General features: G+C 48.8%; 3 non-coding genes across 3 annotated transcripts; 1 reads left to right on the top strand and 2 right to left on the bottom strand.

Moving 5' to 3' along the window:
• Positions 1 to 27: 27 nt before the first annotated feature.
• On the bottom strand, positions 28 to 101 carry TRNAT-UGU. Its single transcript has one exon. It is a non-coding gene; the product is annotated as a tRNA-Thr (tRNA).
• Positions 102 to 8,274: 8,173 nt separating this feature from the next.
• TRNAS-GCU lies at positions 8,275 to 8,356 on the bottom strand. Its single transcript has one exon. It is a non-coding gene; the product is annotated as a tRNA-Ser (tRNA).
• Positions 8,357 to 11,805: 3,449 nt separating this feature from the next.
• TRNAS-UGA lies at positions 11,806 to 11,887 on the top strand. The gene has a single exon. It is a non-coding gene; the product is annotated as a tRNA-Ser (tRNA).
• The last annotated feature ends 3,621 nt before the right edge of the window (positions 11,888 to 15,508 follow it).

Raw genomic sequence — 15,508 nt, 5'->3', positions numbered from 1 at the left:
ACCAGGTTGCCCAAGAGTTAGTCAACAAGGCACCACTGGGAATTGAACCCAGGATTTCCTGTTTACAAGGCAGGTGCTTTAGCCAGCTAAGCCATGGTGCCTGCCTGTGGCAACAGCACAGTGTCTGCCCACACCTGACTCCCTGCCATCCCCACTGGGGCCTGACAAGCTTTGCTTGTGTTTGGATTCTGCAAAGCAGAGGAGCAGGTGACGTTTTCCTTGCAAGGTGTGTGTGTGTGTGTGTGTGTGTGTGTGTGTGTGTGTGTGTGTGTGTGTGTGTGTGTGTGTGTGTGTGTGTGTGTGTGTGTGTGTGTGTGTGTGTGAGAGAGAGAGAGAGAGAGAATGAATGAATGAATGAGAATCTTTGGCCAGGTCTGCACTACAAGGTTACTTCAGCATCATTATATTGCTCAGATGCGTGAAAAACACACAACGCTCCCTCGGTCAGCAGCTTGTGGCTGGTGCACACACTGCAATGCCACGTCTGGCGACAAAATTGCCCTGTTTTGGTGACAAAATAAAACCACCTCGACGAGAGGCCTAGTGCTTTTTGCAGCAAACTTAAAGTGACAAATGTCAGTGTAAATGCTGCTGGTCATTATATCACCATAACTGGCCTCCACCAGTATCCCTCCATGCCTGCCGTGAACTCACCTGCCCTGCATTCCTGCTACAGAGGCTGGGTACCTCCTTTCATAGCTCCAGAAAGTTCTGACAGCTGAGCCGCTATCTACACCGGGATTAGCTTGATAGAACTGCATTGCCAGCCTAAGTCATGTAATTACACCAACCTAATTTTGTAGTGTAGACCTGTCCAAAGAATCACACACACACCTTGGGAGCAAAACTTCATCTGCTCCTCTGCTTTATAGAATCCAAACACGAACAACACTTCTCAGGGCCCAGTGGGGATTGGCAGAGAGTCAGGTGTGGGCCATCTTTATCCCAGGAGAGATGGACTCTAAGGGTACGTCTCCATTGCAATGTAAGCCCAGGTGTGGCACGCTGTGCTCAGAGCAGCACCCTGCAAGCCCCATATTCACCACTCTCATATAATGATGAGATGGTTCGTACAAAGTCTGCCTGGTGAGGTGTTATTTCAAAAGTCTTGATCTGTTGAACATTAATATCGTGTTGGATTGTGTGTGCTCGCATTGGTTGGGAAGTTATGAAGTTTTGCTCTGTGTGCGTTACTGAGATATGTTATGAGGTTGGGAAATGCCCCCCACCAGACTTTCAGGTGCGACAAGGGAGGAGCCAGACTCGCTGCTGGCCCATTGAAGGGATCCACACTCCCAAGGACCATCCCAGGAACCGTGTACAATGCAGGCTTCTCCGAGATACCACAGAGACAATGGACACTGATTGACTCACATCGTAGCAAAGGAGCTTCCTAGCAAGTCAGAGGAAACTATGAAAGAGGGGAAGAGACATCATGACCTGGCCTCTCTCCCCCACAACTCAGCAGCTGGAAATGTTAGCCAAAAGGGCTCGTTTCCCCCTGGAGCTTACCTAATTACACCAAGGAGGCACGGAGACAGGAAGACGAGTACCACACCCTTTATTGATCGGTCAGCTGAGCGGGTGTTCCTCTCGGCTAGTGCCAGAGAAAGAGACACACCTTACATGGCCAGATGGGCTTACCTTTATACCCCGAAACAAACAACTTAGCCTACGTTTGTCTACGTCATTTGGTTGACCTGTAGAACCTGTACATGCATCTGTTAGGGGATAATTGGATATGCAGGATACATATATCATTTTGTGGGGGCTACAAGATACATCTGTTGAGGATACATTTGTCATTCTGAAGGGGACACAAGATACATCCGTTGACCCTTTGTACTAGATACTTTGGATGCATACATGTGAACGCAGCTGCATACACTTGGGGAGCCAAACAAAACTGATAAGCGAAATAGCTGACTTAGGTAGATACACGGCCTTCAGTCTAATAAGTTCTGTAAGCTTTCCAACACGGTTTGGGCAAGCATAGCATAACTTTGGTTCACTCAGGCCTAATGCAAAAAGGCTTCATTAGCACTATGATTTTCCAACAACTCCCCCCTTTGAGAATACTCACCAAACCTTTTGGCTGAGTTTTCTCACACTTTGAGGCCAAAAAGCAATGAAGCCCTGCAGAAATATTTACAACTGCTCTTTTAAGCTTAGTCACCCCCAACCCAGGAATGAATGCATGGACAAAAGAGTGGAACCTTGTTCATTTAACAACTAAGGGATCGGGGCACTGACTATAACTCAGGTAGGCATACTCAATGGTTTAATTTCCCAGATGCCTCGGTGAATAATTTAGTCCCATATGCATCCTCCCCATGGACCCGGCAGGATTCGGTATGTGGGAGCCCACATCCACCCTAACCGGTCCATATGCTTGGAAGGAGCACTGTAAATGTACACACTTTCATCCAGAAAGTGTCCAAATATGTTTCCATGACCACAGATCAGATGGTACTTCAGATGTGTCTGTAAGGGCAGTGGGCCAAGTCTGGTACTCAAGATTAATCCAAATGGCCATCAGCTGGTCATTCAGGAAATCCTGGATTTCTAAACATACTAGATCCCACTGCAATGCCTTCCCAGTCTTAGTGATATTTAACACCATTTCTGTCAGTAACTTCTGGGTCATAGAACTAAGGGTGGAAATGACATGTAACTCACCAGCTCCAGCCTGTACTTAAGATAGCTGAGCTTAAAAAATAAGGCTAGTGGCCCTTTCTAGTCGGCCCAATTTCTTATTATGTTCTTGGCCTTTAAGAATATTCCAAATGGCTGTTACAATGTTAGCCCCAGCCCACAGGGATCTGCCCAATTTCTTCTTTTTCCAGAGGAAATAACCCAGACTCTTTGTTGTGCTAATCTAATGGCAGCCCCTTGTGAGCAATCTGGGTATGTAAAAGTGATCTGAAAACTGGATAAAGGCAATGTCATTTAAAATCCAATTAGGGAGGGCAATACATACTAAAGGATTTATCCAAAACACAGGGCGCAGCCTGTAGAATAAACCCCAAAATTCAATTAATACCACATTTCCAAACAGGATCCCACAAGTTTCTTCCTGCCAGTGTAGAATTTTTGTTTCTTTACCAGGGTCAGTTCTCAATGTCCTTTTTAGTCAGGAATTCCTGGACTTTGGCAATGTCAGTGGAGTGAGTGTTTTTTTTTCTTCTTTCCCAAAACAATTGTAGTTTAGCATTCTACAGGGGAGATTATCAGCACATCACCCTGTAATGGTTTTTGATTCTTCTAGAAAAGTTCAAAGGCACAGTAGGTCTGTCAGCGGACAAGGGAGAGGTTAGCTAGCACGTCACCTTGTCCTTTTTCCCTGCTGTCCAGAAGGCACAGTGGAGCTAGAAGAAGGAATAGGCTAATCATATAGGAGAGTTCTCCTTATGTGGACGGGTCTTTTTGAAGTGAGAATCATGGGTCCAAGCAGTCAGTCTTTGGCACTTCACAGCGGTGTTGGTAATCAGCAGGACTCAATAAGGGCCTTTCCAGTGTGGAGCCAAAGCAGTCTTTTGTTGGTGGACCTGTACATTGATCCGGTCTCCAGGTTCCATGGAGTGGCAGGGCTGCTAGGGTCTTCGGGTAGTGCGTCTTTACCTGTGTAAAAAGGAAACCTAACACATTGCATGAGTGGCTTTGCAGATTGTACAGCCCCCCTTTTCTGGTTGTTAGCCAAGTGTCCTTGAACGAAGTCAGTGTATTTTTTTTTTTTTTGGACTGAGCTTGCTAGTTAAAGTTTTTCTCATTTAACTCGTTCTTTTCCTTTTCCCTTTTGGCTTCCTTTTTAACCTACAAAGGAAACTTTTACTTTTTACTTATACACCTTTTGTTAACAATGAACACATACACATTGCTGTTATACAGTACATTAGTCTTATTATTTAATGTATGCCACATGTACCCTTCTACTAAAATAACCTTATTACAGAGCTTTGGAACAACAAGCCAGGACAAGCACACCCACTTTGAGTTCATTTAATACAAGCTCTAGTTCAATAGCTTCCCACCCTCCCCAGCCCTCTGGCTAGAAATCTGAGGTAGCCAGAAGGATCCCATGTACAATATGGGGAGTGGGTTAACTTTTTATGTCCTTGCTTCCAAAGACTGTTAGTATGCAATTTGGCCAATGCAGTTTTTTTCTTTTACTTAAGAAAATACATAAGACTTTAGTATATCACATTTTTCTGATGTATTCAAACACTTTGTATTTTAAGTTGAACAAAACAAATATCTGCATTTCAATTCAAGCCTTCTGCTTTATTTCAAACCAGACCATCCCATGAAAATATTAAACACATTCTGGCCACTTGAGACAGACACCACAAGACAGAACATAGAACACAAAACATAATTTTTACTCTGCCAGTAAATCATGGTATGTTGTATGCTGTTTAGCTGGCATTAGTTTTCTTTGATTATCTGAAAGACAAAAACAAAGGTCTACCCCTTCTGGGCAGTCAATTATTGCTTAAAATATACAAATACCCTTGTTGATTTTAGGCAAAACAGGGGAATTACCCCATATTTTCTTGTATATGTTTTATAGGCAGCCCAGGTTTCAGTGGCTTTTACCTTATCAGTTAGATAATTTGCATTAATACAGATGCTTTCTGGCTTGCTTTTTACTTTTAACTCCTGCTTTTAAACACTGAAAGAAAACATCACCACTGATAGTGCCTTAGAGCCTAATAAATTTTCATTTACACAGCACTGTATACATTCTTTAGCTAATTCAACAAAATTGTTCATAGCCAAATGATTGCAATCTAATAATTTCTTTGCCTGAATTTATTTACAAACATTTTAAAAAAACACCAAGAACTTCTCTTTAGCATTTTTACAAAGTTCAACTACTATTCCCTCCAGCAACTACAGAGTTAACTCTTCACTCTCCTTCAAATCACTTGCTCTTTCCTTATATCACTTGCTTTGTCTTTCAACAGCCACTTACCAATTCAAATCGCCATTCCAAATATCCTTCTGAGTATTTGAAATCCCCATGCTTACACTCACTTATTTCTTCCTTCCACGAGACCCTCAAAAGTTTCCAACCTGTTCTCCAAGCTCTCTGTCTGTTGCCCGCCCGCCTGGGCCCGATCCTTTTTTTTTTTTTTTTTTTTTTTTGCGCTGAACCGTTTCTTTCATGGGCTTCTGCCCCCACCCTTCTGGTTTTTTTTTTTTTTTTCCTAAAACATTTTATTCACGAGACGACCCGAGTCCTCCCTCGTGAGGCTTGCCACCTGGGCAAAACGCATGGCCCACTGGCGTTAACTATTTAATTGCCTCTTGTAGCAAACACACTGCTGTTACGGCATATGCTGAGCACGAATGGTTACATTTTAACAAGTCCCTGAAGGACTGGTACTTGCTTAGCCAGGGCTTCCTTTTCTCCAACTACTCTATTGCCCAGTCCTGCTACGACTGGGGGTAGATCCTTTCACCTGCCACCCTTCCTGGTCAACCAGGGTGGAGAGAGGAATGCTAAACCCTTCTCCAGTTCTCAGACTTACTGCAGCTGAGAATGGGCACATCTTTAATTATGCAATCCTCAACATATAACACCAACAGAACCAAATAAAACAAACATAAAACAACAAGGGTAAAACAAATAGATGGTGTAAATTCTACAGGGTTCCCCCATTCTCTATTGCTCACCAAACTGTGACAAATTTCTGTTACCAATTTATGCCTCATGTCAGGTGATCAAACTGACACTGCAGGACGTTGCAGGAGGATAGAGAAAATACACCATATAACCAAATTTTAAAGCTTCATTAAAATGATAAAACAACAATGGAGAGCGTTGGGAACGCTTCCACATCACTCATAAAAAATACGAATGCCCCATACTTACACATATCCAGACTGGCCACGTCTGTATATAACATTCAGAAAAGGGGAATAGGTGGACGGGAGATTATCCTGTATACAGCTTGTTCAGAATTTCCAACATGCTTCCGCTCTTGGGAGGGCTGTTCTTTTACACCCTGGAATTTCCTGCGGTGTCTCTTTCAGAGATTCCAGTCCAGGTCAGCTACCTGTGGCTTCTCCAGTGTCACCAAGCCACACCAACACCGGCATCCGTCACAAAGTCAGACTGTTGGATCTCACCAAACAGTTACGCTTTGCAAATGTAATCTCAGTTCTGTAACTTGTACTGCCTTTAGTTTGCCTGTCTCTATTTTTCCACAGCCAGCTGGGGCTGAAAGCAGTTTTTTTTTTTTTTTTTTTTTTTTGTACTTAACATAGTCTGTACTGATTTTTGACCTTGAGCATAAAACAACTTTCTCTTTTTATCTCTGGGCGAAGCTGAGTTTTAAATTAACCCGTTTCTAGACAAATTGCTCACACTGTGTCAGAGGCTTTTCTTTGGTGATTAAAAGCTCCTCTGAGATATATGATCTCATCTAGATTAAAGGTACCTTTTAATGGGCATTGTTTAGATGGATCTTCACACGTATAAAGATTCCAATTCTCTAAATACCTGCAGGTTTTAGAACCATAATGTACGTACATATAATATGCTGGGGTACCCTTAGGGGGTGAGGTGGAATGTTTAGACTGTCCCTTACCCACACGGAAAAGAAGGGGGGGGGAAGAGAAGATGGGTTCACACGCTCCTAGACCCGATTACAGTTTTGGCTTCCAGCATACCAATAGAACAAGAAACAAAAGTACCCCTACCAAAAAGAAAAGCCAGCCCTGGGGCTGCTCTAAGTCCCAGTAATTGTTCAGCACGGCCCACGGACTCGTGGAGTTAATGGAATTATTCATTAGCCGTGTCTGAACCTAGGTACCTTAACCAGAAAGCTTTTACCCACACACCTTCCTATTTGTGGGTTCCTTTACCGTTAGGGGCCCAAGGTCCCAACCCGCACTTCGGGGGCGTTAATCCTCAAACCCAGGAGGTAACGCACTTACCACGCCCGGAGTGGCCACGTCTGGCAGGTGGACTCCCCTCTTCTGGTACTGTCTTGCCTCCGTGTCGGTTGGAGTTCTCTATGGAGGGGGCGTAGCCGTCCCGGCCGATTGCGGCGACCCGGAGCTCGAGCAAACCAATAGCTCAAGGTGGCCACTCTCCTGAGCCGTCCTCGGCCGCCGGTCAGCGCCCCCAACAGGGAGAGAAGTCCCTTCGTGGTCGCCATTTGTTAGCCAAAAGGGCTCGTTTCCCCCTGGAGCTTACCTAATTACACCAAGGAGGCACGGAGACAGGAAGACGAGTACCACACCCTTTATTGATCGGTCAGCTGAGCGGGTGTTCCTCTCGGCTAGTGCCAGAGAAAGAGACACACCTTACATGGCCAGATGGGCTTACCTTTATACCCCGAAACAAACAACTTAGCCTACGTTTGTCTACGTCATTTGGTTGACCTGTAGAACCTGTACATGCATCTGTTAGGGAATAATTGGATATGCAGGATACATATATCATTTTGTGGGGGCTACAAGATACATCTGTTGAGGATACATTTGTCATTATGAAGGGGACACAAGATACATCCGTTGACCCATTGTACTAGATACTTTGATGCATACATGTGAACGCAGCTGCATACACTTGGGGAGCCAAACAAAACTGATAAGCGAAATAGCTGACTTAGGTAGATACACGGCCTTCAGTCTAATAAGTTCTGTAAGCTTTCCAACACGGTTTGGGCAAGCATAGCATAACTTTGGTTCACTCAGGCCTAATGCAAAAAGGCTTCATTAGCACTATGATTTTCCAACAGAAACACACCTGGAGGAAAAAGACTGAACTGAACTGACTCAGAAATCAGAAGAGAATAATAACAATAATACTTTCAAACCAAAGTCCCCAAACAGACTAGTATTAGTTTTTCAGCAGAAAATTTTCAGTTTGGGGAATTTTGTTTTCTCAGTCAGACTTGGCCAAGGGAAGCAGGGAGAAAATGTTTGAGTTGCCTCCTTCAGAACAGCTTGGCCTAGATACTAGCTCTGGTTCACTGTTGTGGCCTTGCTCGAGTTGAGGGTATTTTAATAATTTGGGCAGGTCCCAGGGTGTTTTGGGGAGAAGATGAGGATGTTACCTCTTGAGATAAAAACTAAGAAATACAGCACTAGAGAATTTCTTTTTTAAAGAAATCTGGGATTTAGACATTTTATTTAAAGCAAGGGAGTTCTGAGTTTCTGAGAAGGTTTTTGTTTGCAAGAAGCAAGATCGTTTGAGCTGTCATTGTACCAAAGGGGGAGATGGTTGTCTACAAAGGAGGGGTGAAAGCTAAATGCATCCGATGAGGATGGGATTTGAACCCATGCATGCAGAGCACAATGGATTAGCAGCCCATCACCTTAACCACTCGGCCACCTCATCTGAGCTGTTAAAAAGAGACAGGAGGAGAAATCTAAGGCCAGCAGAGCTAGGGCCAATAAGGAGTTTTTAAATACTACGCAGAAGCAGGGGCTGAATGAGCTCCCCCCTCACATCTAGTGAGGAGCTGGGGGAAAGACTTCAGGAACAGAGCGTGTTTGCACAGACACACCTACTCTGCCTAGGTATGCAGCATGATGGGGCCGCTTTCCCAAAATGACCAGTTTCGGCTGGTGGTGGGTTACAAATCACTTTAGGATTCAATGGAATGAAATGTTATTATCCTTCCTGCATGATTGAAGGGCAGCAGAACATACCTAGACTGTCCTGATGGAGGGGTAGGTGGGTGAGGAATAGCTTTTATTGGACTTCATAGAAGTGATTGAGAACATCACCCTAAACCAGTGGTCCCCAAACATTTCACTCTGTGCCCTCTTAGCCATGGCTGTGGCCCCTTGGAAGCCGCAGTCAAGAACTGAGGCTGGGAGTGGGGCTGTTGCTTGCTGGGGAGAGGGGTGCAGACAGGGGTAAGGGGGTCGAGGCTGAGCTGGGAGCCAGAGCCCCAGGCTGACGTTGGGGTTGGGGAAGAGCTGGGGCAGAGTGGGGCTGAGTGCTGCTCCCTCCATGGGGGCTGGCTCAGGCCCTGAGGTGCCCCCATGCATGTTCCTCTGTGTCCCCTAGGAGTCATGCCCCACATTTTGGGAACCACTGAACCCTACTCGCTAAGCAGGGGCTAGTGATGCCAAAGCCCAGGAAAGGGAGAACAAGTGCGGGCCCAGCACTGGAGCCATGTGAAGGGGCTGCAGGAGAGGGGCAATGGCTGGTGGCCCAGGAGTTAAGGGCAAAGGGGGCCCAGGAGGGGCAGGAGTTAGGGGTGAAGGAGGTGCAAGGCGTGGGAGTGCAGGAGCTAGCGGTAAAGGGGGAGTGGGGACCGTCCAGGGGCAATGGGGAAGTGCCAAAGTACAAGCTTTGCCCAGGGCACCATTTTCCCTAATGCTGGTCTGAGCAAACAATTGGAAATGACCCTTCAGTGAGACCAGAACCATCGTGTAGAAAAGCCCCTTTGTTAAGTGTTGGTGGCTGAGGGCTTAGGGAGATGGGTTAGAAAGCAACAGGTGTCTTTCTGTGGAGGTTTGATTCTTGCCTGTTAGGCAAGGCTGGTGTGTGGTGTCTCCATGGCTGTACTTTCCGTGTCTGATCTGCCACAGGGAGCAAATTCTATACATATTCAGAGGCTCTATGCCAGCGTTTCTCAAATTTCCTTTCACTGCAACCCCTTCTGCCCAAAAACTTACTCCATGGCCCTGGAAAGAGGGACCAGGCCCCTCCCCACTGAGCAGAGGCAGGAAGACAAAGCCTGAGCCCTGCCCCAGTTAGGGAGGTCAAAACCAGAGCTTGAAGGATTCAGCCCTGGGTGGTGGGGCTCAGAAATTTGGCTTCAGCCCCAGGCCCCAACAAGTCTAACGCCAGCCCTGGCAACCCCATTAAAACACGGTTATGACCCACTTTGGGGTCTTGCCCCACAGCTTGAGAACCACTGCTCTATGCTGAGGGGAGAGAGTTTTCCTGGGGGTGTAGTTAATCCACTTCCCAAGAGGTGGCAGCTATGTCAGTGGGAGAAGCTATATCGGTGGGTGTGCAAGCTGTGGTGTTTGCCACATTTAAGAAGTTTAATCAAACCCCATTTTTAAAACCACCTGTGGTCTGGGAATGGCAAAGGAGCTCGATGAATCAGGGTTTGTCCTTCAAAGTCCTGAAAATCACGATTCCCTACTCAGGTCATTGTGGGGGTATAGCTCAGCGGTAGAGTGCTTGACTGCAGCTCAAGTGATCCTCAAGTGGTCAGATTAGATGCTCTAATGGTCTCTTCTGGCCATAAAGGCGACTAATTTCTGAAAAGCTGAGTGTAGCATTGGGAGCAGCATCTGATGTTTTCCTGTCTAGCCGGCTTGCTGCCTAGAACGAATGCTCCTTGAGTGGGGTGATCCACAGGGAGTAGCTCAAACCTCCAAAGTGCCTGGCCAGGGGCAGGACATTGGCACAGCAAGGGAGGGGTGTGGCAGTGACATCACAAAGGCCTTTTGCAGGGGCTCAGCCTATTGGTCCAAGGTGGTGGGGAGGTGGTGACCTCACAGAGAGATGCTGACATCAGCCAGGCAGGACAGGGGCGAGGGGCCAGGGAAACCTCAGAGACCCCTGTGGCTTTACTGGAGCAAGTCTCCTTCTCCAGGTCTCTCTTTGAGGACTGAGAGAGTATTCGGGTTCAGGCACGTGAGCGCCAGGAGGAACCTCTTTTGAGTTTTCTCCTTCCCTTTTCCTGATTTTACTAGAAAACAGCCATCCCTGTTTAGAAGGTAAGAGCCTCCTTGAGGTTTGAAACCTGTTCAGTCTGATCCATCTGGTGACAGTTGAATTCTAGGCATGGAAAACACAAACTTAAGGAGGCAGAATTTTATTCCGCACCTGGGATTTTGTCCCATAGAATCAGTGGGGACATTAGGGTTTGTCCTTTCTGTTTCACCTTTTCCTCCATCCATCCCTTCCTCCTTTCTCTTTGTCTCTTGCTTCTTTTGTCCTTTCACCTGTTCCCCTCCCAACACCAGGAGCGGTGTGTGTGTGTGTGTGTGTTGCGGGGGAGTGCTCTGCAGCTCCCACTGTGGGAGGTCCACCCAAAAATGTGGGGCTGAAATAGTGCTCGGGCAGTGATCCCCACCGGTGACCTGGGCCATCCTTTGGGCTCTCTGGTGAGAACCCTCAGCCTCCCGTCCTCAGTCTCTACCCTGATTGGCTGAGCAGGGGGTTATTGACAGGGAGGAGACTCAGGTCCTTGTTTTTCTCTTTTAAGACCAAGGAAATAAGTCAGAACCTGTTATATGTTGACAAATTTTGCTGCTTTGCTGCATTAATGGTCTCTGAGCAGTTCATGATTCTCTCTAACATTGCAGTTCTCCTCAAATACTTGCTGAATAATTACTGTGCACTGTTGTTGGTCTGGAGCTCATCTGAGAGCACTTTATTCAGGTCATTCAGTGTTTGAAATTCAAGATCTGATGGTTAGTTTGAAAATCAGGGCTCTTGGGTCCTATTCCCAACTCTGCCACTGGCTGGCTGTGTGACCTAAGACAAGTCAATTCTCCTTTCTCAGCCTTAGCTTCTCCCTCTCTCAAGTAGGGATAATGATGATCCGCTCCTACCTAGCTCAAGGTGGGTGGAGGATGGGGATCCATTGGAGAGTGTCACTAGGAGTATCAGAGGGGCCGTGTTAGTCTGGATTTGTAAAAGCAGCAAAGACTCCTGTGGCACCTGGCTAAGCAAACAGAACAAACCCCAAATCCCCCCTGTGCTTTGGGAGCCAGGTTTGCTGTGGGAATCCTGTAGTTCAGATGACTTCACGCCTGGGCATTGTGATTCTTTACCAGTTTCTCTGGCATTGGGGCAGTTTTGTGCTCACAGCTGTGATGGCCGAGTGGTTAAGGCATTGGACTTGAAATCCAATAGGGTTCCCCTGTGCAGGTTCAAATCCTGCTCACAGCGAGGCCTGTGTTTTAGCCAGTCTCTCACCCGGGCAATACCTCTGTACAACCCCCTGAGACACTCTCAATTCTCTCCCCACCCCAAGTAAATTCTGTTCTGCTCCTTTCATCGAGATGCCTGGGACACTCCCGCACACTGTGTACCTGAGGGGTCGGGCAAACTCTCAGCACCTGAAGCCTCTGCCACTCACCTAGTGCCCCATAGATCAGCCATAGCCCTGGTTCTGCTCCTCTCTCTAGCATGTGAGTCAGCGACTCCATGGGAGCCACGGGCTGCAGAACCAACAGAGAAAAAAAGGTGCTCAGCACCCACTGGCAGCCAGCTCCCCCCCACCCACTACAGGCCTTGCTGACAAGCTCCTCACACTTGCCAGTGATCAGCTGTTCAGTGGGGTGCAGGAGGCGCTGGGGGGGGAGGAGCAGGGAGAGTGGGAGAGGGAGAGGAATGGGGCAGGAAGGTGCAGGGCGGGAAGAGATGGGACAGGGGTGGGGGCTTGGGGGAAGGGGTGGAGTGGGGGGCAGGGCCTGGGGAGGAAAGGGGGGATTTGTCCCATACCCCGGATCCCTCTAGGGCCGGCCCTGAAGGGAAGCACCGACTATCACAGTGACAATAAAACTGACCAGCCTTGCGGGGGAGGCTGAGGGAGATCCGCACTCACCAGGTCTCTTGTCTCCCCCAAGGTGAGCCAGACACTGCTCTCTCCTGGCTCTCACTCTAGTAGCTGGACGCCAAGGAGCCATTTCCCCACAGGAAGTGCATCGAGTGCCGCTGGGGGGCTGGCACTGCTGCTGCCTGTGGGGCTGGCAGGGGGGCTGATGTCTGCACAGACTCTCAGCTGCCAGGCCGGAGGGGGCACTTGGGACCTTACCAGACTGGCTCAGTGAAGACGGGGGGTTGGCAGAGCAATACAGACGCTCTCCAGAGCACGGAGCAGCAGCCGCCCATGCAGCCAGGCAATGAGCATTTCCCACAGCCTGGAGCCGAGGGGGAGGCGGCAGCTGCTGTTCCAGCTCCTCGGGGACAGGCCCTGTCAGCCAACAGCCACTTCTTACTCCCCACAGCTAAGGGCGCCGGGTTCCTCCGGTGGGGGTGTGGGGCAGCCATTCGTTTTCCTGTTCACACTCCTCTGCGGTGTGAAAATCGGGGAGGGGAGACAGAAGCCCCACTTCCCTCCAGAAATGACGCCCATTGGGGAAGCCAGGACAACAGGGTGGGGCGGCAAGTGGTGGCCAGACTCTCACTGCCAGGGTCTAGTCTAGCTCAGGGTCCAGCTCAACCTCCTCCCCGTGCCACTGGCCCCCAGTCCCCTTCCACCACCAGGTCAACCCGGGCACTAGGGCAGGAACGGGGTGAGGCAGCAAGTCAAGCTGAGCAAGGCAGGCAAAAGCGAGTCTTGTCTTCATGGGCCGCTCCCAATGACGTCCTGTTTGTGTGCAACTGCTGCAAAAACATCCCGGGCAGAGAAGCAACAGGCCAAAATACTGCTCCATGGCTGCCAAAGTAGCTTAGTTGGGAGAGCGTTAGACTGAAGATCTAAAGGTTCCTGGTTCAATCCCAGCCTTTGACAGGTTCTTTTATTCTCTTTGTACAGGGGGGCAGCTTGTTCTCTGGCAGCCCAGTGGTACTTGCACCCAAGGTGAGCAGAGCTGCTGTGGGGCAAAGCAATTTTGGGGGCCCCTTCCATTAAAAAAAGTTGCAACATTGTATTCTCATGGGGCCCTGTGGGGCCTGGAACAAACTTCCCACTTGCCTCCCCTGTGGGTGGCACTGATGGTGAGTCTCTGATCTTGGGCTCTGCAGTAGGAAAACATAGAATGGGCTTCTGCCCCTACTTGGCCCACCTGACTTTTAACAAGGAGAGATGAGAGCTGTCTTTCCCAACATGGCAGGAAGACAGCAAGGCAGGGTGACCCTCAGGAATGGTGCCAGAGGGCTGCTGGGCAGTGACAGGCAGGGATTGGGGATGGAAGCTCCTCTGTGCAGCTGAGCAAGGGCAGTACCAGGGAAGGGGCATCTGTAAAAGTGGCCCTGTGGAAGGTGGCAGGGATTTGGGGGCCCAGGAGGAGGCGCTTGATGTTCAGTGCCTTGGAGCAGCTGGACTTGGCCATGGTGGGTGTTCAGGAAATGCACATTAACAACTCTAGGGTAGCTCAATAGGCAGAGGGTGATTGGAGGAAGGGCCTCCTGGCCAGGGAAGAACGATGGGGCTGGAGTCTTGTTTTCACATTCGCGTGCAGTACAGAAGGTGGTGGAGCTCCAACCAGGGAGGGCATTACTGGTGGGCTTTGTGCTCTGTGGCACTGGTTACTGCTATATTAGTGTGTATGGTCCCCAGTTAAGGCATGAGAGGGAAGATCAAAGGCTCCCTTCCTCTGGGCTGCATGATGTTTGTTGTTGGGGGGGGCGGATTTTAATTGTGTCAGCCGGCCTGAGCACCGCTGGTCCCGTTTTCCCAACCTTCAGAGGAAACATTTTTACAATGAGCACTACCTGGCGCAGGTCTGTAGTGAGGTCGGCTTAGAGGAGCTCACTCCAGCCACAGAGGGGGTTCACCTTTCTGCGGGGACAGGCCAGGACTCGCATTGACCGGATTTATACTTAGCTTTTGTGTCTTTAGCATGTTGCTTCTCAGATTCTTTCTTGGCCTGACTTGTTACACTTTGACACTTAACAGGCCAGAGTTTGTGCACCTTCCTACTATCCTCACTAGGATCTGATTTCCAAATTTTGAGGAATGACTTTTTGCCTCTAACGGCCTCCATTACTCTGCCATGTACCTAGAGTGGCGTTCTGCTGGTCGTCCTATTGTCGCTTCTGATTTAGGGCAAACGTTTCATCTGAGCCTCTAATTGCGGTGTTTTTAAACGCTCTGCATGCTGCTTGCAGGCACCTAACACTTGTGACAGCAGCTCCTTTTAATTCCCATCCAACCATCTGTACTTATGCCGATAGGTCGACTCTAGGTCTTTAACTCTGAGCGGTAGCTGAGAAGATGGTAAATGGGGCAGAAACCCGTTCGACAAACCTCTTCATTTCCTTGTATCAGAGGGGAGCCGTGTTAGTCTGGATCTGTAAAAGCAACAAAGACTCTGTGGCACCTTATAGACTAACAGACGTTTTGCAGCAGGAGCTTGAGTGGGTGAACACTCACTTCTTCGGATACCGCTCAGAGTTATTCTTGCATCCGAAGAAGTGGGTATTCACCCACGAAAGCTCATGCTGCAAAACGTCTGTTAGTCTATAAGGTGCCACAGGATTCTTTGTTGCTTCATTTCCTTGTTATTTCCTGACTTCTTTATTCATCCCCTTTTCCTTATTTCCTGGGTGAGGCGGCGGCCTGCCAGGGAGCTCCCCGGCACCTCTGGCTGCCTGGGCTGAAGGCAAGAGGCAGGCCTGGGCGTGGCGAGGGCCTCCTGTCCTGGCCTGAGGCTGCAGTGCTTCCTGGTCCCCTTTTCCCACCACCCCGGCAGGCGGCTGCTGCGGGAGAACACGAGGGAGGCTCTGGGGGCGCTAGGCAGCGCTGTGTGTGTGGCTGTCAGGGGAAAGAGCCGAGGCTCCGGACTCGACCTGCCATTGACTCGCGTGGCTCTGCGCGGCCGTCAGCCGGGGCGGGCCAGGCCG

Source organism: Mauremys reevesii, linkage group 17 (genome assembly GCF_016161935.1).
Source record: "Mauremys reevesii isolate NIE-2019 linkage group 17, ASM1616193v1, whole genome shotgun sequence".
Classification (NCBI taxonomy): domain Eukaryota; kingdom Metazoa; phylum Chordata; order Testudines; family Geoemydidae; genus Mauremys; species Mauremys reevesii.
Note: the sequence above shows the minus strand (reverse complement) of the source record. Positions and strands in the feature narration are given on the sequence as shown.